This window comes from Symphalangus syndactylus, chromosome 3, assembly GCF_028878055.3.
Source record: "Symphalangus syndactylus isolate Jambi chromosome 3, NHGRI_mSymSyn1-v2.1_pri, whole genome shotgun sequence".
NCBI classification, from domain to species: Eukaryota; Metazoa; Chordata; class Mammalia; order Primates; family Hylobatidae; genus Symphalangus; species Symphalangus syndactylus.
The window spans coordinates 147306294-147328184 of NC_072425.2; the positions used below are offsets into that span (position 1 = coordinate 147306294).

The 21891-nt window shown below is 40.3% G+C and overlaps 1 protein-coding gene and 2 pseudogenes across 13 annotated transcripts in view; 1 reads left to right on the forward strand and 2 right to left on the reverse strand.

Moving 5' to 3' along the window:
• ZBTB44 (zinc finger and BTB domain containing 44) overlaps positions 1-21891 on the reverse strand; it is a 95983-nt gene that overhangs the window by 62076 nt on the left and 12016 nt on the right. The window lies entirely within an intron of this gene.
• Positions 1106-5122, reverse strand: LOC129479871 (NADH dehydrogenase [ubiquinone] 1 alpha subcomplex assembly factor 2-like; annotated as a pseudogene).
• Positions 12020-15501, forward strand: LOC129479870 (ATP-dependent RNA helicase DDX18-like; annotated as a pseudogene).

A 21891-nucleotide genomic window follows, 5' to 3' on the forward strand; every position in this document is an offset into this window, starting at 1 on the left:
GGTGGCAATTAAGCTATAGAAGTCCAATTCCTAAAGCTCTTATTTTACTTCACAACTGATCAAGTGATAGTAATTACAAAACCTCTGCTAAGATCTCTTTTAAGGATCCCGAATGAAGTTGGTCAAGAACAGGGCTTCAGCCTGAGTGCAGTGGCTTATGCTTGTAATGCCAGCACTTTGGGAGGCTAAGTCGGGCAGATGGCTTGAGCTCAGGAATTTAAGACCAGCCTGGGCAATATGGTGAAAACCCATCTCTACAAAGAAATACAAAAATTAGCCAGGTGTGGTAGTGTGTGCCTGTAGTCCCAGCTACTTGGGTGGCTGAGGCAGGAGGATTGCTTGAGCCTGGGAGGTCGAGGCTGCAGTGAGCCCAGATTGAGCCACTGCATTCCAGCCTAGGTCAAAGAGTGAGACTCTGTCTCGAAAAAATAATAATAAAAATAAAATAATAAGAACAAGGCTTCAGATAGCAGCTGTAAAAATTACCAGTTTTTTGGAGATACAGAGAGCTATAGAAAATTTTTGCTTTGATATAGTCAATATTATATTAAGTGTCTCTAGAGGAACCACATGCCAGACTATGGAGTGTGACTCTGGGACTGATATTATCTTATACTATAACTATTACTTCTAATGGCTTAACTGTTATGTTAAAGACTAAAAAAGATAAAGGATGAATGAACAGATTGAAAAAGAGGCAATATTTTAAAACCCTCAGATGGAATGAAAAAATTTGAATTTTAGAGCTTAAAGGGCAAATAGATTATTTTATGGCTCAGGAAATGTAGTTTAGCTCAACAAACATTTACTGGTGACATATACTTATGCTAAAGCCCAGAAAGGTAAACTAAGTCAGTTACTTAATGTCTGAGCTACGGATGGAGCACAGATTACTTGGTTCTTAAGAGTCCACTACTTTGTACAAAAATCACTGTTGGCCACGCATGGTAGCTCACTCCTGTATTTCCAGCACTTTGGGAGGCCAAGGTGGGTGGATCACGAGGTCAGGAGTTTGAGACCAGCCTGACCAACATGCAGAAACCCCGTCTCTACTAAAAATACAAAAATTAGCCGACGTGGTGGCATGTGCCTGTAATCCCAGCTACTCAGGAGACTGAGGCAGAAGAATCGCTTGAACCCAGGAGGTTGAGGAAGCAGTGAGCCGAGATCACGCCACTACACTCCATAGCCTGGGAAACACAGCGAAACTACGTCTCCAAAAAAAAAGAGTCCATTGCTTTGTACAAAAATCACTGTTAAAACAGTACCTGGGGGCCAATCTCTCTAAATTACCAGTCTCTCTAAATTATATTTTGACTTCTTTTATTTGTTAAAACAGTCACATCCATATACACAAAATGATCTGACCATAATGCATTCACTGATTGTGGCTCTTTCTATCTTGTGGCATCTGGGATTCTCGCTGAAAGGTTTTACGAGTGCTGGTGGGAACCAGTGAGAGTTCTCCTTTCCAAAGTATGGAGCAAAGCCATGTCCTTTGAGTTGGAACTGGTGGAGCCAAGAGTTCCTCACTAGTCTCTTTACTAAGGAGTTTTTGGTTTTCATAAAAATCTTTGTTTTTTAATTTCTTCTCTGTATTTTTCATTCTTTAGTATTTCCTCCATAGTAGGTAGAGTTATTCTTGTTCTCTTTTTTTTTTTTTTGAGACAGAGTTTCGCTCTTGTTGGCCAGGCTGGAGTGCCGTGGCGCAATCTCGGCTCACTGCAACCTCCGCTTCCCGGGTTCAAGTGATTCTCCTGCCTCAGCCTCCTGAGTAGCTGGGATTACAGGCATGCACCACTATGACTGGCTGATTTTTGTATTTTTAGTAGAGATGAGGTTTCACCATGTTGGCCAGGCTGGTCTCAAACTCCTGACCTCAGGTGATCTGCCTGCCTCGGCCTCTCATCTTGCGGTCCGGCCGCAGGGGTTATTCAGGGATGCACCGAGAAGTAGTGAGAAGAATGGTGAAAGAAAGACACAGAAAAGCGGGATTAGGAGGGACGGTTCCCTGATAGGGAAGCGCCCACAGCTCTGGTTTATTCAGTGTTTTTATACATGCCAGGGGTCAAAAGTTCACACAATAACTATCTTCGTCTTCCTTTGATGCGGCCTCTGTAGTCTGTCCTATGCTAACTATTAACTATGAAAAGCCATTCACAGCGCTTCACTGATCTGGTAAGAACAGGAAGGTACCCATAACAGGATCTTCGGTGGGGTCCTTGCCATGCCACCTACTTCCCTGTCTGCAGGCCTTGCCAATGCATGGGAATGTGAATTTGGCTCCCCACACTCTCAAAGTGCTGGGATTACAGGCATGAGCCACCACACCCAGCCTCTTTCTTGTTCTTCTGATCCAAGCTTCCCATTCTGTTGGAATATCCCCTACTTCACAGTCTACTTTTTTATTTGCTGCTTCTACAATTCTTTTCTCTTGAATAGTTTGTCCTCACCTCTCTAGTTCTTGTACTCTGGGATAGAGTAGTATTTGTTCCCAAACTAGTTCATGCCCACATGCTCCTTCACTTCTTTTGACAGTGATCTCCACAAGGCACAGAACAAATCCTGAGACCAACCCATGCTGTCCACTCTGCTCTCAGAACTGCTAGCAGCCAGTCTGCAGCAGGGGTATTGCTCCAGCCACTGATCCAGCCCACCTACAAGTATTCTTTTTAGTGATTTGATAATAGTGTAAGAATACTTGTTTCTATAAAGGAACAACTGTTCTTGTTAGAATAAAAATCTTACTACTTCTAAAACTCATATTCAATCTGTTCAAACCAGTAAATCAACTATCCGAAAAGTGACAAACTACACAACTAAAAAGATTGATGTGGAAAAATGTTAGGACTCATTACAGTAAATTCCTTTCTAAATTATCAGACTGAGAGGAAATCAGGCAAATTCTGTAACAAAATGATCTTTAAAAAAATGAAAAAATTACCAGTGGGCCGGAATATTAAAAGCTGAGTCCTTAGCTGTAGTTATTTGCTGCCTAACAACCTAAAGGGAAAAAAGTGACTGTGAAAATGACACATATTAGCCTATTCTGATTATCTGAATATCCCAGAAAAATACATACTTTTCAACCTGTAAATGTATTTTTAACATTACAATAAACTTAAAAAATATATTAATTTGAATATTCCCTGAAACTTACTACCTAAAATTTTCCCAATAAAGTATACCTCACACTATAACTACTCAATTCCTATTAAAGTTTCTAATTCTAGATCTGCCATAGACACTCGTGTTATCCCTGTCCCTTTGAACTACAGAAGATCGCTCCAAGGATAAATACATTTGAATCTTTTGACACATTACTAAGCATTAATTAAAATAATTATAGTCTTTTCATATTACCCAAAACTCAGTAACAGATTTCTTCACCTCAGGCATAATTAGGCTTTATTCGAGTATTTCACATTCAATTCAATTATCAATGAATGTATTAATGTTGCCTGAAGACAGCATGTACACTAGGTAGAAGAACAGCTTTTCAGTTCAGACAGACCTGCATGTTAATCATGGCTGTATGACTGTAGTGGCTGGACAGACCTTAAACAAGTGAGCTTTCTGAGGACTGTCATACAGATTAAATGAGATGAGTCTATGTACAGTGTCCAGTGCCTAGCACAGACTGTTTATATAAGAATATGGTGCAGCAGTGATTAACAGATAAACTATCATTACTGACAGATCTCTGACTCTATCACCTTTGACTAAAATCTCAGCAATATCCCTCTGAATGTCAATTCTGGGCTTCTACTGACCAGCTAGAGTGCTAGACAATTCCATCTGAATGTGTTCGCCATCTTGCAAATTCAATGTCTGAAAACAAACTCAAATTATTTCCCAACTAACATACCACTACAGAATTTCTTAATCTGTTAGTCATGGATACCTACAATTGCTCAGTCATCCACAGCTTAAAACCTAGTACTCATTTTTGATTCTCCATGCCCCATCCCTCACCTCCCTTCAAAACTGGGTATCATCCATCAGGCACTTTCCCTTCATAGCCAAGTTTATAAAAATTACAGATACTCCCCACTTATAAATGTTTATCATAAATCAAAGTCATTTCCCAGAGCAAGAGAGTTAACTCTGCCCATTACCAAGAGATGATAATCATGGACTTATGTGGTCATGTAAGTCTTAGCTCTCTAGTCTTCATTAGTTTTTTCTCTGTGCTTAGTTTTGAGGTATATTATTAAATCCAGCATGTTCGATAGGCACAAAAACAGTAAGAATGGTGAATGTACTAACAGAGGTAAGTGTTGGAAATAAAATGCAGAGACATACTAATAAAGAATGAGAAAGCTGCTGCTCCCATAAATGGGGTAAATATTAAACAGAATGAATGACTCTGAAGTACTTACAACAAATCCTGCAACATATGAAGATGATATACCTACATGATAACTGATGATAATAAGAGAAGGAAAAAATGATTGGAGAAATGGAAAAACTTTGGAGTATGTGGTTAGAGTGGCATTAACACTAGACAGCGGATTTTAAACTCGAATCTCAGGCCTCTTTACACTCTTAAAATTTATTGAGAACCCAAAAGAGCTTTTATTTACATAAACTATATCTAAAATATTTACCATATTATAAATTAAAACTTAGAAATTTAAAAAATTATTCACCTAAAAATAACAGTACATTTTAAGACAACATAGTTTTCAAAAAAACTAAATTTTCTCAGACCAAAAAAAAAAAAAAAAAGAAAAGAAAGAAAAAGACAAGAGTAGCACTGATTTTTGAAAATCTCAAGTCTGGCTTATTGGAAATCAGCTGAATTCTCACGTGTTAAGTCTGTTACAGTATCACATTTCAGCTGAGCGCAGTGGCTCATGCCTGTAATCCCAGCACTTTGGGAGGCCAAGGCAGGCAGATCACCCGAGGTCAGGAGTTCAAGATCAGCCTGGCCAACATGGTGAAACCCCCATCTCTACCAAAAATATAAAAATTAGCTGGGTATGGTGGCGCACACCTGTAGTCCCAGCTACTTGGGAGGCTGAGGCAGGAGAATCACTTGAACCTGGGAGGTAGAGGTTGCAGTGAGCCGAGATCACGCCACTGTACTCCAGCCTGGGTGACAGAGCAAGACTCTGTCTCAAAAAAAAAAAAAAAAAAATCACATTTCAAGTAGGTAGCCTCTAGAAAACTCCGTTGTATATCTAAGAGTAAGAAGGAAAAATGGCAAGTAGTGTCTTAAAACACTGCCAGAAGACTGTTTTGATCTCATGTACTCTCTAAAAGGTTCTGGGGATCCCCAGGAGAGTCCCCAGACTACATTAACAACTGCTTTCAAGTTTAATGTTAAAAATCAGGACATGGGCCTGGTGCGGTGGCTCATGCCTGTAATCCCAGCACTTTGGGAGGCCGAGGTGGGCAGATCACCTGAGGTCAGGTGTTTGAGATCAGCCTGCTCAACATGGCGAAACCCTGTCTCTACTAAAAATACAAAAATTACCCAGGCGTGGTGACACACACCTGTAATCCCAGCTACTTGGGAGGCTGAGGCACAAGAATTGCTTGAACCCAGGAGGCGGAGGTTGCAGTGAGCTGAGATCACACCACTGCACTCCAGCCTGGGTGACAGAGCGAGACTCCGTCATAAAAAAAAAAAAAAAAAAAAATGAGGACATGGTTAGGAATTTGTAGACAAGAACTTAAACAAGACTAAGCAAGGTGAATGGACTGCTGTTTAAACCATAGAAAGACAGTTCCACATCTGCAAGATTCTACCAAATCTGCATAGCAAAAAGTAGTAAAACAATGTGATGTGGGAAGTGCTCAAGACGTCTGTTTTGCCATTTGTCACTGAAGATGTATGGGTGTAATGTTTGTGTATTTGAGGCAGGGGTCCCTACCTGAACAAATCTGCAATGTAGATACAAAAAATTTAGGTGGCTAGGTGCGGTGGCTCACGCCTGTAATCCAGCACTCTGGGAGGCCGAGGCAGGTGGGTCACCTGAGGTCAGGAGTTCAAGACTAGCCTGGCCAACATGGCGAAACCCCGTCTCTACTAAAAATACAAAAATTAGTCAGGCACAGTGGCGCGTGCCTGTAATCCCAGCTACTCAGGAGGCTGAGGCAGGAGAATTGCTTGAACTCGGAGGCGGAGGTTGCAGTGAGCAGAGATGGTGCCACTGCACTTCCAGCTCCAGGGTAACAGAGCAAGACTCCGCGCCTTGGGGAAAAAAAAAATTTTAGGTAAAAGATGGTGGTCAAGAGAATGTTTATCTGGCCAAGAAAAATAGAACCTAATGGGTAGCTTCAGAAGTTAGGTTTCCTTGCAGACTTAAAAAAAAAAAAAAAAAAGGTGGGGGTGGGGCACACAAAACAAGCCAACTAAATTTTCATATCTGGATTGAAGGCCTAGAATTGTGGGGGTCATTTTGTTACCATAGGAGAGCCAGCCTAAGGATGGCAAAGCAAGAACTTAGGTCCTCAAGGAAGTCACTGAATTGCTAATTTAACCAACTCTGAGGCTGTTTTTTGTTTTAAATAAATGTCCGTATTGTTTAAGCCACCTGATTCAAGGTTTTCTGATAACATAAATTGAATACCCTCATACATGTGTCCCTTTGGTACTTCAGCAGGTCCCAAGTGAATTCATTATCATCTCTCAAAAATGTATTCTTCTTTTTCAAGTACTCTGGTCAATGACAGGACCAGCTCCAAAAAGCTAAAACCCCCAAATGTCCATGTTCTTTTTTTTTTTTTTTTTTTTTTGAGACGGAGTCTTGCTCTGTCACCCAGGCTGGAGTGCAGTGGCACAATCTCGGCTCACTGCAAACTCCGCCTCCCGGGTTCATGCCATTCCCCTGCCTCAGCCTCTCTGAGTAGCTGGGACTACAGGCGCCCGCCACCATGCCCGGCTAATTTTTTGTATTTTTAGTAGAGACGGGGTTTCACCGTGGTCTCGATCTCCTGACCTCATGATCCGCCCGCCTCGGCCTCCCAAAGTGCTGGGATTACAAGCGTGAGCCACTGCGCCCGGCCTATGTCCATGTTCTAATCCCTTGAATTTGTGAATGATACCTTTATGGCTTTGCAGATGTGATGAATTATCTTGGAATGGGGAGATTATCCCAGATTACCCAGGTGGGCCCTAAATATAGTCACAAGTCTCCTTATACAAGGAAGGCAGATGTAGACTTGGCACACACAGGAGAAGGTGAAAAGTGGGGAAGAGGAGGTGGCGTGGCAACGTGAACACTGTAGTGATGAATGATATGGTCACAAGATGAATGGTTTCTCCCCAGATCCTTCGGAGGGAAGGAGCACTTGCCAACATCTTGATCTCAACCCAGTTATGATTATTTCAAGCTTCTGTGAGGAAATTACTTTGTTGTTTTAAGCTATCTAATTTGTGATAATTAATTACAACAGCCACAGAAAACTAATAGTTTCTCTTCCCCTTTTCCTCCTAACACAGACCTGGTCACCAAGACCTATCTCAAATCCATCCCTTCCTTTCTCCACTGCCACTGCCTCTGCCTTGGACTACTGAAACAGCATCCTGATTGATCTCCTTGCCTTCAGTCTCACCGGCCTTATATTAATCTTCACTGTTATTTAAACTGTCTCTAAAATACCATTATCTGAGTCCAGACACTTATTAGCTCACAGCTTGATAATCACGCTCAACTATCAACAGTACTTGGTACTTTTCAGCACTATCCTACACCCTATCACATCTGACATGGACTGATTTAAATACATAAAATCCTTGAGATCTGGCAGAACTATTATTATCTCCCATTACACTGATGGGGAAATTGAGGCTCAGAGAATTAAATGACTTGGCTAAGGTTGCAGGGCTAGTAACAGCAACTTATATCCTGATGGTAAACTTTCTCGCTATTTTATAATCTCTATTGTGCTTTTAGATACTTTAGGCTACTATCTCTCCCTCCCTACTCTGCAAAATGAACTCTTTGCCCTAAACTGCTTTTTGACTCATCATTTTCCATATATATCATACATATTCCCACTCCCCCAGCTCTGGTCCCTTTTTGGAATTCCCTCCTCACTGATCTCCACAGGTCAAATTCTACTTTGTTTTCCCTTCTAACCTAAATGTCAGGAAAGCCTTTGTTTTTTGTTTTATTTGAGACAGAGTCTCATTCTGTCGCCCAGGCTGGAGTGCAGTGGCGCAATCTTGGCTCACTGCAACCTCCGCCTCCTGGGTTCAAGCAATTCTCATGCCTCAGCTTCCTCAGTAGCTGGGATTATAGGTGCGCGCCACCATACCCAGCTAATTTTTGTATTTTTAGTAGAGACAGGGTTTCACCATGTTGGCCAGGCTGGTCTTGAACTCCTGACCTCGGGATCCGCCGACCTCGGGATCCGCCTACCTCGGCCTCCCAAAGTGCTGGGATTTCAGGTGTGAGCCGCCGCGCCCGGCCAGCCTTCCATTTTTATGTCACTTTCAGATGTACTTTCAAATATATTCTTTGGATCTTAAAATCTTAATGAAACTAAAGATGAGAAAAATAAAGATTAGAGAAAATATGGCCTAACAGGGACTCAAATTCAGAGCCTCTGACTTTAATTAAATCCTATCCTCATTTTATTATTAAACCAAGCTGTCTTTCTCTACACTGAACTCTGGTGGTAGTTCTGTTTGGACCCACTGATCCCTGTGTTTGATATCATATCAATTTAGGTTTACCAGGGTATACATTCTATCTCTCCAAGGATTATTCCAATATATTTATGGAATCAATCACAACTGTACTTCCAGCATAGGTTCTTTAAAAATCACTTTATGAGTGCTTTCCTGATATAATTCACGTACAATAAACTGCCCAGTGTACAATTTGATGAGTTATGACATATATATCATCACTACAATCAAGATAAGGAATATTGCCACAATTTCTGTAAGTTTCTTTGCAGTCTCACCTTCCTGTCCTTGCCAGGAATTATCAATGTGCTTTTCACTTTAGTAGCTCCATTTTCTAGAATTTTATATAAATGGGATTATATCTCTTTTTTTCTGGCTTCTTTCATGGACATAATTATTCTGAGATTCATCCATGCTGCTGAACGTAAGGATTTTTGTTCTTTTTATTGCTGAATACTATTCCATTGCATGGATGTAACACAATCTGTTTATCATTTAATTGTTGATAGACTTGAGTTGTTTGCAGTTGGGCTATTACAAATAAAGCCGCTATGCACATGTGTACAAGATTTGTGTGGACAAACCAGCAGATGTTCTTAATTATTTTTGTTTCTATACCATTTATGTGTTATACTCTTAATATGGCTTATTATACTGCAGTGATTCCATAAAAAAAGTCACTATTCTATTCACCAGTATAATATTTTACATACAAGTGATCAGTAAGTAGTTTACAGATTTTGCTCACCCATGGGCCTAATGCGACTTGACAGAAAAGGCTGAGCCTTGTTTATATTCTATAACTGCCTAAAAGAGTAAATACACTGGTATGCGACAAGATCATAAGAAAAAATTAAAAATTAAAAATATAAATAAAAGAGTGAACATTGAAAAATTGCTGAATAAATGTTCTTGATTTACGGTGCTTATTTTTTGGATAAGCATATTATTCTTTTATGTTCAATCACATTATTATTAAAAGCTTAATTGCAAATGATAAACAAAATATATAAATTAGTATTTTAAGAGTGTAACATACACAACATACAAATGTTTTGTAGGAAACCTGTTAAAACAATTGATTTAGGAATGGAAGAACCACAGCTCAACGTAGAAACTTCATGTTAAACTTACATGGAAAATTTATACGTGTACTCAAACTAGTGAAAATTACAATTCACCCACCCCATCAAAAGTTACTAAAATAAGATGTTTCTCACTATTAAGACTCTTTTTTACTTTACAAACATAGCAGTACCTCATATTTTATATTTTCCTCTAAACTTGTCACTCTTATCAATCTAAGTAAATGTCTATATTTTCCCATGATACGAACCAAGTTTTTAGATTAGATTCACATGAGAACTCATATTTGGGAACACGCTTTTTCTTTTTCTGAACACTACTGAAAGTGTTTTGTGATCTTTATTTCACACTAGTTTACTTCCCTTAAGTGTTTTTTAAGTTTTCAGGGAGAATTTCAAATGGACTACTTTATCTGAGTTTAACAAGATAATTTTAGGCCTAGAACAATGGCTCATGCATATAATCCCAGCACTTTGGGAGGCCAAGGCAGGAAGCTCATTTGAGCCTAGAAGTTCAAGACCAGCCTGGGCAACAGAGAGACCTTGTCTCTACTAAAAATTAAAAAAAAAAATTAGCTAAGTGTGGTGCTGTGCACCTGTAGTCCTGGCTAGACAGGAGGCTGAGGCAGGAGGATCACTTGAGCCTGGGAGGTTGAGACTACAGTGAGCTGTGACTTCACCACTGCACTCCAGCCGGGATGACAGAAAGATCTTGTATCAAAAAAAAAAGACCATTTGGCTGGGCGTGGTGGCTCACACCTATAATCCCAGCACTTTGGGAGGCCAAGGCAGGTGGATCACCTGAGGTCAGGAGTTTGAGACCAGCCTGGCCAACATGACGAAACGAAACTCCGTCCTACTAAAAAAAAAAAAAAAAAAAAAAAGAAATTAGCTGGGTATGGTGGTGCACACCTGTAATCTCAGCTACTTGGGAGGTTGAGGCAGGAGAATCGGTTGAACTTGGGAGGCGGAGGTTGCCGTGGGCCAAGACTGTGCCATTGCACTCCAGCCTGGGCAACAAAAGCAAAACTCCATCTCAAAAAACAAACAAACAAAAAAACCATTTTATAACTAGTTGTTTTTCAATGAAACAAAGATTCTAATCATTTTACTCTGAATAAGCCCTTTCTAGTTCAGAGATTTGAAAAAGTAATGGAGAGTTATCAATAAATCAATTAAATCAGAAACATTAAATGATTAGAATTTCCTCTCCTTGCTGGTAGTCACCAAGTCATGCTGATTGTTACTTTCTAGATCAAGAGAAGATAAATTAATATACATTGAGTAACTCCCACCAAGTGTCACTATCTCACTCTGGACTCACAAATTCTGGTAAAAGGATTGTTTAAATCCAGTTACAGACCGGGCACGGTAACTCACACCTGTAATCCCAGTATTTTGTGGGGCCGAGATGGGTGGATCTCTTGAGGCCAGGAGTTCGAGACCAGCCTGGCCAACACAGCGAAACCCCGTCTCTACTAAAAATACAAAAATTAGCTGGGTGTGGTGGTATACGCCTGCAACCCCAGCTACTACTCAGGCGCCTGAGGCACAAGAATTGCTTGAACGTGGGAGGCAGAAGTTGCAGTGAGCTGAGATCACGCCACTGCCCTCCAGCCTGGGTGACAGAGAGAGACTCTCTTAAAAAAATAAAAATAAAAATAAATCCAGTGTTAAATGAGGAGACAGAAAATCAAATTAAATTGTCCATATCCCTATAACTAAGTTAACAAAACCAGGATTTACACAAAGGTCTATATGACCAAAAAAAAAAGTCTTCAATTCCCAGTTATTTCTCCCCACCCTGTTATATTGTCATTTATAATAATTTAACCCATTTATGCCAGAGGTTGCAATTATTTGAATTTTTACAATCAGACCTTAGCGATGACCTTGAGCAGGACAGAAATAACTCCCACATGCTTAGTGTTCCAATAATGGAAGGATAGGCATAAATAGATTAATCAGAGTACTTAAGGGATATCTGCTATTCACATCATATTATTGTATCTAGAAAGAAAGACTCAATAGAGGGCCTATCTATCTTATTCATCCATTTGGCTCCTTACATGAGCAAGTAAAATTCAAGTCAGTTTTTGTCAACTAGCATTTAAAGAGCTCCTTATTTTCCCTAAAGAGTTTTTAAGTGTCCACACCAAGTACTCAAGAGTTCAACTGCATATACGCTTTAAAATATATATACAAGTGGAAGTCACATCAGCCTCGAGAACTGAGTAGCTGTACTGTGTGGCATCGTGATCTATGCACTTGTTGGACAGCAGTGTCTCACCTGCCAATGAAAAACTCCTGCTCAAGAAGATCAAGAAGCAGAAACTCAAATTGCGGCACCAGAACCTAAAGTTGCAGGGGCCTCAAATCTGACCCTGTCAGAAACTCAAAATGGAGATGTGTCTGAAGAAACAATGAGAGGTAGAAAGGTTAAAAAAATCAAAACATTCTATGAACATGGGCTTATCAGAAGCTCAAAATGGAGACGTGTCTCAAGAAGCAGTGGAAAATATAAAAGCTAAAAAATCTCCCCAGAAATCCACCGTATTAACCAATGGAGAAGTAGCAATGCAGTCTCCCAATTCAGAATCAAAAGAGAAAAATGGTGAATGATGCTGGACTGATACAAAAAAAGCAAAAACTGGAAACAAAGAGGAATCTGAGAAGAAAGTGCCGAGACTCCTAAAGAGACAGAAAACAACGTGGAGAAGCCAGATAATGAAGACGACAGTGAGGTGCCCAGCCTGCCCCTGGGATTCACAGGAGCATTTGAGGATACTTCATTTGTTTCTCTATGTAATCTTGTCAATGAAAACTCTGAAGTTAAAAAAAAAAAAAAAATGAGTTTTACAAACATGACTGAAATTCAGCATAAAAGTATCAGACCACTTCTGGAAGGCAGGGATCTTTTAGCAGCTGCAAAAACAGGCAGTGGTAAAACCCTGGCTTTTCTCAAACCTGCAGTTGAACTCATTGTTTTTTTGTTTTTTTTTTTTTATTATACTTTAGGTTTTAGGGTACATGTGCACAATGTGCAGGTTTGTTACATATGTATCCATGTGCCATGTTGATTTCCTGCACCCATTAACTCGTCATTTAGCATTAGGTATATCTCCTAATGCTGTCCCTCCCCCCTCCCCCCACCCCACAGCAGTCCCCGGAGTGTGATGTTCCCCTTCCTGTGTCCATGAGTTCTCATTGTTCAATTCCCACCTATGAGTGAGAACATGCGGTGTTTGGTTTTTTGTCCTTGTGATAGTTTACTGAGAATGATGTTTTCCAGTTTCATCCATGTCCCTACAAAGGACACGAACTCATCATTTTTTATGGCTGCATAGTATTCCATGGTGTATATGTGCCACATTTTCTTAATCTAGTCTATCGTTGTTGGACATTTGGGTTGGTTCCAAGTCTTTGCTATTGTGAATAGTGCCACAATAAACATACGTGTGCATGTGTCTTTATAGCAGCATGATTTATAGTCCTTTGGGTATATACCCAGTAATGGGATGGCTGGGTCAAATGGTATTTCTAGTTCTAGATCCCTGAGGAATCGCCACACTGACTTCCACAATGGTTGAACTAGTTTACAGTCCCACCATATCGTGAAAATGGCCATACTGCCCAAGGTAATTTATAGATTCAATGCCATCCCCATCAAGCTACCAATGACTTTCTTCACAGAATTGGAAAAAACTACTTTAAAGTTCATATGGAACCGAAAAAGAGCTCGCATCGCCAAGTCAGTCCTAAGCCAAAAGAACAAAGCTGGAGGCATCACGCTACCTGACTTTAAACTATACTACAAGGCTACAGTAACCAAAACAGCATGGTACTGGTACCACAACAGAGACATAGATCAATGGCACAGAACAGAGCCCTCAGAAATGATGCCGCGTATCTACAACTATCTGATCTTTGACAAACCTGACAAAAACAAGAAATGGGGAAAGGATTCCCTATTTAATAAATGGTGCTGGGAAAACTGGCTAGCCATATGTAGAAAGCTGCAACTGGATCCCTTCCTTACACCTTATACAAAAATTAATTCAAGATGGATTAAAGGCTTAAATGTTAGACCTAAAACCATTAAAATCCTACAAGAAAACCTAGGCAATACCATTCAGGACATAGGCGTGGGCAAGGACTTCATGTCTAAAACACCAAAAGCAATGGCAACAAACGCCAAAATTGACAAATGGGATCTAATTAAACTAAAGAGATTCTGCACAGCAAAAGAAACTACCATCAGAGTGAACAGGCAACCTACAGAATGGGAGAAAATTTTTGCAACCTACTCATCTGACAAAGGGCTAATATCCAGAATCTACAATGAACTCAAACAAATTTACAAGAAAAAAACAAACAACCCCATCAAAAAGTGGGCAAAGGACATGAACAGACACTTCTCAAAAGAAGACATTTATGCAGCCAAAAAACACATGAACTCATTGTTAAAATTCATGCCCAGGAATGCATCGGGAGTCCTTGTTCTCTCACCTACTAGAGAATTAGCCAAGCAAATTTTCTGGTGTTCTTAAGGAGCTAATGACTCACCATGTGCATACCTATGGGTTGATAATTGGTGGCAGTAACAGATCTGCTGAAGCACAGAAACTTGCTAATGGGATCAACATCATTGTGGCCACACCAGGCCGTCTGCTGTACCATACGCAGAATATCCCAGAGTTTATATACAAAAACCTGCAGTGTCTGGTTATTGATGAAGCTGATCATATCTTGGACGTTGGGTTTGAAGAGGAATTAAAGCAAATTATTAAACTTTTGCCAACATGTAGACAGACTATGCTCTTTTCTGCCACCCAAACTCGAAAAGTTGAAGGCCTGGCAAGGATTTCTCTGAAAAAGGAGCCATTGTATGTTGGTGTTGATGATGATAAAGCTAATGCAACAGTGGATGGTCTTGAGCAGGGGTATGTTGTTTGTCCTTCTGAAAAGAGATTCCTTTTGCTCTTTACATTCCTTAAGAAGAACCGAAAGAAGAAGCTCGTGGTCTTCTTTTCATCTTGTATGTCTGTGAAATACCACTATGAGTTGCCGAACTGCAATGATTTGCCTGTATTGGCCATTCATGGAAAGCAAAAGCAAAATAAACGTACAACCACATTCTTCCAGTTCTGCAACGCAGATGTGGGAACACTATCGTGTAAGGATGTGGTGGCAAGAGGACTGGACATTCCTCAAGCTGACTGGATTGTTCACTATGACAATCTGGATGACCTTAAGGAATATATTCATCGTGTAGGTAGAACAGCCAGAGGCCTAAATGGGAGATGACATGTCTTGCCCATTTTGGGCCCAGAAGAATTGGGTTTTCTTCTACTTGAAGCAATCCAAGATTCCATTAAGTGAATTTGACTTTTCCTGGTCTAAAATTTCTGACATTCAGTCTCAGCTTGAGAAATTGATTGAAAAGAACTACTTTCTTTCTACGTCAGCCCAGGAAGCATGTAAGTCATACATACCAGGTTATGATTCCCACTCTCTGAAACAGATCTTTAATTAAATAACTTAAATTTGCCTCAAGTTGCTCTGCCATTTGGTTTCAAAGTGCCTGCCTTTGTTGATCTGAATGTCAACAGCAATGAAGGCAAGTAGAAAAAGCGAGGAGGTAGTGGTGGATTTGACTACCAGAAAACCAAGAAAGTTGAGAAGTCCAAAATCTTTAAACACATTAGTAAGAAATCATCCAACAGCAGGCAGCTCTCTCACTGAAGACATGCCTTTCTTTCATCTTGAATAACTGTTCTAAAATGAATTTTTTCCCCTTGATTTAATAAGATTTTTGTAGCCTTTAGAATTTAAACTTATCTAACGAGTATAAATTGACTTGGGTTGCAAGCACTGAGCACTGTAACTTCTATCAAGTCTCTTTTTATTTTTGCGATACAAAACAGGCTTTAATTTTCTTGGCTGCCCAAGAGCAGAGCAAGAATATTAGGTCTTTCTTGTGATTATAGAATATTTTAATTTTAAATATCCCTTCCTCATACACACAAATGTATGTTACTGTTTTAATATAATTAAATTTTTGTACCTTTTAAAAAAATACGTACACAAGTACAGTGGCTTTCTCCAACTTACCTCTGCACAAGCAGTTAACTTTATATATGTCTTGGTATGGGGTTGAATTGGGTTCTCTAAAAAGATATGTTGAGGTCCTAAACCCCAGTGCCTCAGAATGGGACCTTACTTGGAAATGGAGTCTTTACAGAGGTAGTCAAGTTCAAGGGAGATCATTAAGGTGTCCTCGTATAAAGGGGATATTTGTAGACAGACATGCACATAGGGAGGATGCCCCATGAAGACAAGCCAAGGCACTACCAGAAGCAAAGAGACATGGAACAAGAGATGCTTCCCTCATGGTCCTCAGGAGGAACCAACCCCACCTATGCCTCGAACTTCAAGCCTCCACAACTATGAGACAAAAATTTCTTAACAGCCACCTACTATGTCATAGTTTGTTATGGCACCCTAGCAAACTAATACATGTTGCTTTTTAATAAACTAAATGTTTTGACTAAAGGCACAGATTGTCAGAAGAGATAAAATCATTCTCAAATATATGTTTTTTATAAGAAACACACTTTAAATAAAAAGAGACAGATATGGAAGAACATATATCATGCAAACAGTACGTACAAGAAAGCTGGAGTTGGCTTACTTTAATATCAGATAAAGCGGACTTAAGACAAAGTATTATCAAACATAGAGGTAATAAAAAATGTATATGCTTCAAAATAAAACACTGACAAAATTAAAGGGAAAGATAATTCCACAATAATAATTGATGATTTTTTTTTTTTTTGAGGTAGGGTCTTACTCTGTTGCCTAGATTAGAGTGCAAAGGCACAACCACAACACACACAGCCTGGACCTCCCGGACTCAAGCAATCCTCCCACCTTAGCCTCCTGAATAGCTGGGACTACAGGCGTGCACCACCTCACCCAGATGATTTTTGTATTTTTTTGTAGAGACAGAGTTTCATTATGTTGCCCAGGCTGGTCTCAAACTCCTGGGGCTCAATGAATCCATCCACCTTAGCTTCTCAAAAGTGCTGAGATTACAGGTGTGAGCCACCATGCCCGGCCAAAAGTTGAAGTTTTTCTTTTTTTAAAGACTGAGTCTCGCTCTGTTGCCCAGGCTGGAGTGCAATGGCATGATCTTGGCTCGCTGCAACCTTCAACTCCTGGGTTCAAGCGATTCTCCTGTCTCAGTCTCCCAAGTGGCTGGGACTACAGGTACATGCCATCACGCCTGGCTACTTTTTATATTTTTGGTAGAGACGGAGTTTCACCATGTTGGCCAGGCTGGTCTCGAACTCCTAACCTCAGGTTATCCACTTGCCTCAGCCTCCCAAAGTGCTGGGATTACAGGTGTGAGCCACCATGCCCAGCAATAGTTGAAGATTTTAATATCACCTCTCTGCAATTACAGAACTGAAACACACACACACACACACACACACAAACACAAAACCATCAGTAAAGATAAAAGATCTGCAGCTTGGGAAACATGGTGAAACCCACCTCTACAAAAAATACAAAAATTAGCCAGACATAGTGGCATGCTCCTGTAGTGCCAGCTACTTGCGAGGCAGAGGTGAGAGGATTTATTGACCCTGGGAGGTGGAGGTTACAGTGAGCCAAGATCGATCCACTGCACTCCAGCCTGGGTGACAGAGTGAGATCCTGTCTCAAAACATTAAAAAAAGACGTAAAGGTCAATCATCTTCACCAAATTGACATTTATAGTGCAGAATATACATTCTTTTCAAGAGCAAAGTGGTATGTTCACCAAGAAAGATCATATGCTGGGCCATAAGACAAATCTTAATAAATTTTAAAGGAATGAATGCACAGAGTATGTTCTCTCACCAAAACAGAAAAAAATAAGTAATAAAATACCAAGAAAGCCCTAAATATCTGGAAATTAAACAATGCACTTCTAAATAATAACCCATGGGCTGATCAAATAAGGAATCAACAAAGGAAACTGGAATATATTTTTAACTGATAATTTAGCTGGGCACAGTGGCACGCATGTGTAATCCCAGCTACTTGGGAGGCTGGGGCAGGAGAATCACTTGAACCCAGGAGGCAGAGGTCGCAGTGAGCCGAGATCGTGCCATTGCACTCCAACCTGGGTGACACAGCGAGACTTTGTCTCAGGGGAAAAAAAAAAAGAAATGATGGTCTCTAAATATCAATGACTTACCACCTCATACCCATTCGAATGTCTAATGTAATAGTAAAAAAAAACAAAATAACAAGTCTTGGCAAAGATGTGGAGAAATTAAAATCCTTGTGCATGGTTGGTGGGAATGTAAAATGGTGTAGCCACTATAGAAAACAGTATAGTGGGGTTCCTCAAAAAATAAAAAATAGAAATTACCATATGATCCAGCAATTCCACTTCTGGGTAGATACCCAAAAGAAGTGAAAGCAAGGACACACCAGTATTTGTACATTAATATTCAAAGCAGCATTATTCACAACAGCCAAAAGGTAGAAGCAACCCAAATGTCCACAAGAGATGAATGAATTAATGAGGTGTGGCATAAATGCACAATGGAATATTATTCAGCCTTAAAAAGGAAGGAAATTCAGATATATGCTGCAACACAAACGAACCTTGAAGACATTATACAAGTGAAATAAACCAATAATTAAGGAACAAATACCATATGATTCCGATTACATTAAATACTTAGAGGACACTCAAATTCAGAGACAGAAAAGTAGAAGGGTGGTTGCCTGGGGATGTGGGGAGACAGGGATGGGGAGTTACTGTTTAATGAGCACAGAGTTACACTTCTGAAAGATGAAGAGAGTTATGAAAGATGGGTGGTGGTGATGGTTGTATAATAATGTGAATGTACTTAATGCCACTGAACTGGTTATGATGGCAAATTTTACGTTACGTGTATTTCACCACACACACACACACACACACAAATCAATGGTCTATGTGTCTACCTTAGCTCGAAAAAGAGCAAAGAAAACCCAAAATAAATAGACAAAACAAAGCACAGACATAAACGGACAAGCCACAGGAAAAATTAAAGCCAAGACTTGGTTCTCTGAAAAAAATAAGCAAAATTGATAAACCTTTAGCTAGACCAATTAAGAAAAAAAGGAAAAAAGTGAAGGTGGGGTAGCAGAAGGGAAACCTGTGAAAGAGATACACAGAATAACCAGCATAGTAGGAGTTACTTCAGAAACCAAGGGTACAAGGTATTTCAAGGAGTGGTGACTGACAGTGTCAAATGCTGCTGACTGGTCAAATAAGATAGAAACCAAAGTCTATTTGATTTAGCCACAAAGGAGTCACGATGACCTTATAATAGCATATAAGAAAAAAGTAGAAGAATTAGAAGCAAGATTGCCATAGAAAAAGAAAGAATATACAGACATGAGGAAGTGAAAACTGTGAGTAAAGACAATTCATCATAAAGTAGCTAGGTTCTAAAAATAGAGCAAGGGGGTTAGCTGGACAGAAGTAAGGGGTCAGGCGAGGATACTGATTTTTTACAGAATGGACAAGCTAGAAAATTTTTTTCCCTGTTTCTCAGATTTTTTTTATTAAAGTAAAATATAAACAGAATGTTTTGATTTTTGTTGAAAAAGACACAGAAAAGAGGGAAAGGTTAAAGATACAGGAAACAGGTGATAACAGATGGTATAAGGTCCCTAGACAGGTAGAAGGAAATGGGGTTCAGAGGATGAGTGAAAGGATTAGCCTTAAACAGGCGGAGGCCCAGGCTGGGGAGATGGGGAGAGGAAAGAAAGAGTACAGCTATAGTTAAGTTTATTGGTGGCGTGGTGAGAAGTAGCTAGAGTTCTTGTCTGGCTTTGGCTTTACTCCTCTTTCAAGTTATAAGAGGTAGACTCTTGAGAGAAAAGATGATGAAGTAGAATTTTTAAGGAAATGAAACATGAAAAATAACATGTGGAGGCCGAGGCCGGGTATGCTGGCTCATGCCTTTAATCCCACCATTTTGGGAAGCCAAGGCAAGCAGATCACATGAGCTTAGGAGTTCAAGACCAGCCTGTGCAACATGGTAAGACCCCGTATCTACAAAAAATATAATAATCTGCTGCGTGTGGTGGTGTGCATCTGTGGTCCCAGCTACTTGGGAGGCTGAGGTGGGAAGATGGCTTGAGCCCAGGAGGCAGAGGCTTCAGGGAGCAGAGACTGTGCCACTGCACTCCAGCCTGGGCAATGGAGCCAGATTCCGTCTCAAATAAATAAATGTGGAGGAAAAAAATAGAAGGATGTATGATAAGAGGCACTGAAGATCCAACTGCTTTGAACCATTTTATATTAAAAGCAGTAACAATAGGCAAGGTGCAGTGGTTCATGCCTGTGATTCCAGCACTGTGAGAGGCTGAGTTGGGTAGGCTGCTTGAGCCCAGGAGTTTCAGACCAGCTAATGCAACATGGCAAAACTCTATCTCTAGTACAAAAATTAGATGGGAGTAGTGGAGTGCACCTGTAGTTCCAGTTACTCAGGAGGCTGAGGTGGGAGGATCTCTTGAACCCGGTGAGCCCAGGAGATCGAGGCCATAATGACCCACAGTCACACCACTGCACTCCAGCCTGGGCGACAGAGGGAGCCCGTCTCAAAAAAAAAAAAAAAAAGTAATAATAATCATTAGTTTGTAGTTAATACTTACATAGTACCCAATATGTGCCAAGTATTGTTCTAAGTACCTTTTACATATTATGTAACTTAATTTTCATATAAACTTTTGTGATAGCTATCACCAGGTATCTTCATTTTACCAGTGAGGAAAAGGCAGCATAGACAAGTTAAGGAACTAGCCACACAACAGGTAACAGAGTCAAGAGTTGAACCCAGCTAGCATGCTAATTGGTGCTCCTTACACTAGGCTATACTGCCTCTCAAAGTAAAGCTAGGTAAAACTAGTGGCGGAAAGTAGAAAGAAGGAAGAAACAATACCAAGTGGACCCAAAGACAAAGAGAAGCAGTGATTCCTGTAAATAAAAATAATTCTCTTGGAAGAATGGGTTAGTTTTATACAGCATGTGAAGTGCACCAAAGACAAAAGAAACCGTCCTGATTCAGTAATGGAAAGCCACAATAAGGAAATGAGCAGTGGGAAGGTCCAAAGCAGAAAGTAAGAAGAGCAAAGAGCCAAAGAAAAAGTAAAACCCAGGAAAAATGTAAAAAGGAGAAAAAGCTGTAAGTAGAAGAAACACATACACACAAGAGTAAACCTCACCAGTAAAAAAGTGAAATGAGGGCCGGGCGTGATGGCTCACACCTGTAATCCCAACACTTTGGGAGGTTGAGGCGGGTGATCACCTGAGGTCAGGAGTTCGAGATCAGCCTGCCTGACACGGTGAAACCCCATCTCTACTTAAAAAATACAAAAACCTGCTGGGCATGGTGGTGCGTGCCTGTAATCCCAGCTACTCGGGAGGCTGAGGCAGGAGAATCTCTTGAACTCAGAAAGTGCAGGTTGCAGGGAGCCACGATCACGCCATTGCACTCCAGCCTGGGGGACCAGAGTGAAACTCCATCATACACACCCACACATACACAAAAGTGAAATTAAAGCAAAATAAGTAAATCTAAGTCCCTGAAAAACTTATTCTTTATTTTCTTATCAAAGAGCACGATTATTTAATAAAATACACTATTGGATATGCTTACCTGCCAAGAATAGGCAAGGATCAGATACCTAACAGGTTAAGATCTGAATAAAAGAAAATAATTTTTAAAAGGAATCATCTAAAGTTGTTTCAGAAGCTAGAGGGTAGTAGTTCCAGAAAAACTAGCTTCCAGAGACTCACAGTCTTAGTTACACGTTGCCAAGATGTTTGCAGTTATGGTGACTGCATAAAATAAACTATCAAAACCAAATCAATAGCAAATCACTTCAGCATTAAAAAACACATAACCAAGGCCGGGCGCAGTGGCTCACGCGTGTAATCCCAGCACTTTAGGAGGCCAAGGTGGGTGGATCACCTGAGGTTGGGAGTTCGAGACCAGCCTGACCAACATGGAGAAACCCCGTCTCTACTAAAAATACAAAATTAGCTGGGTGTGGTGGCGCATGCCTGTAATCCCAGCTACTCGGGAGGCTGAGGCAGGAGAA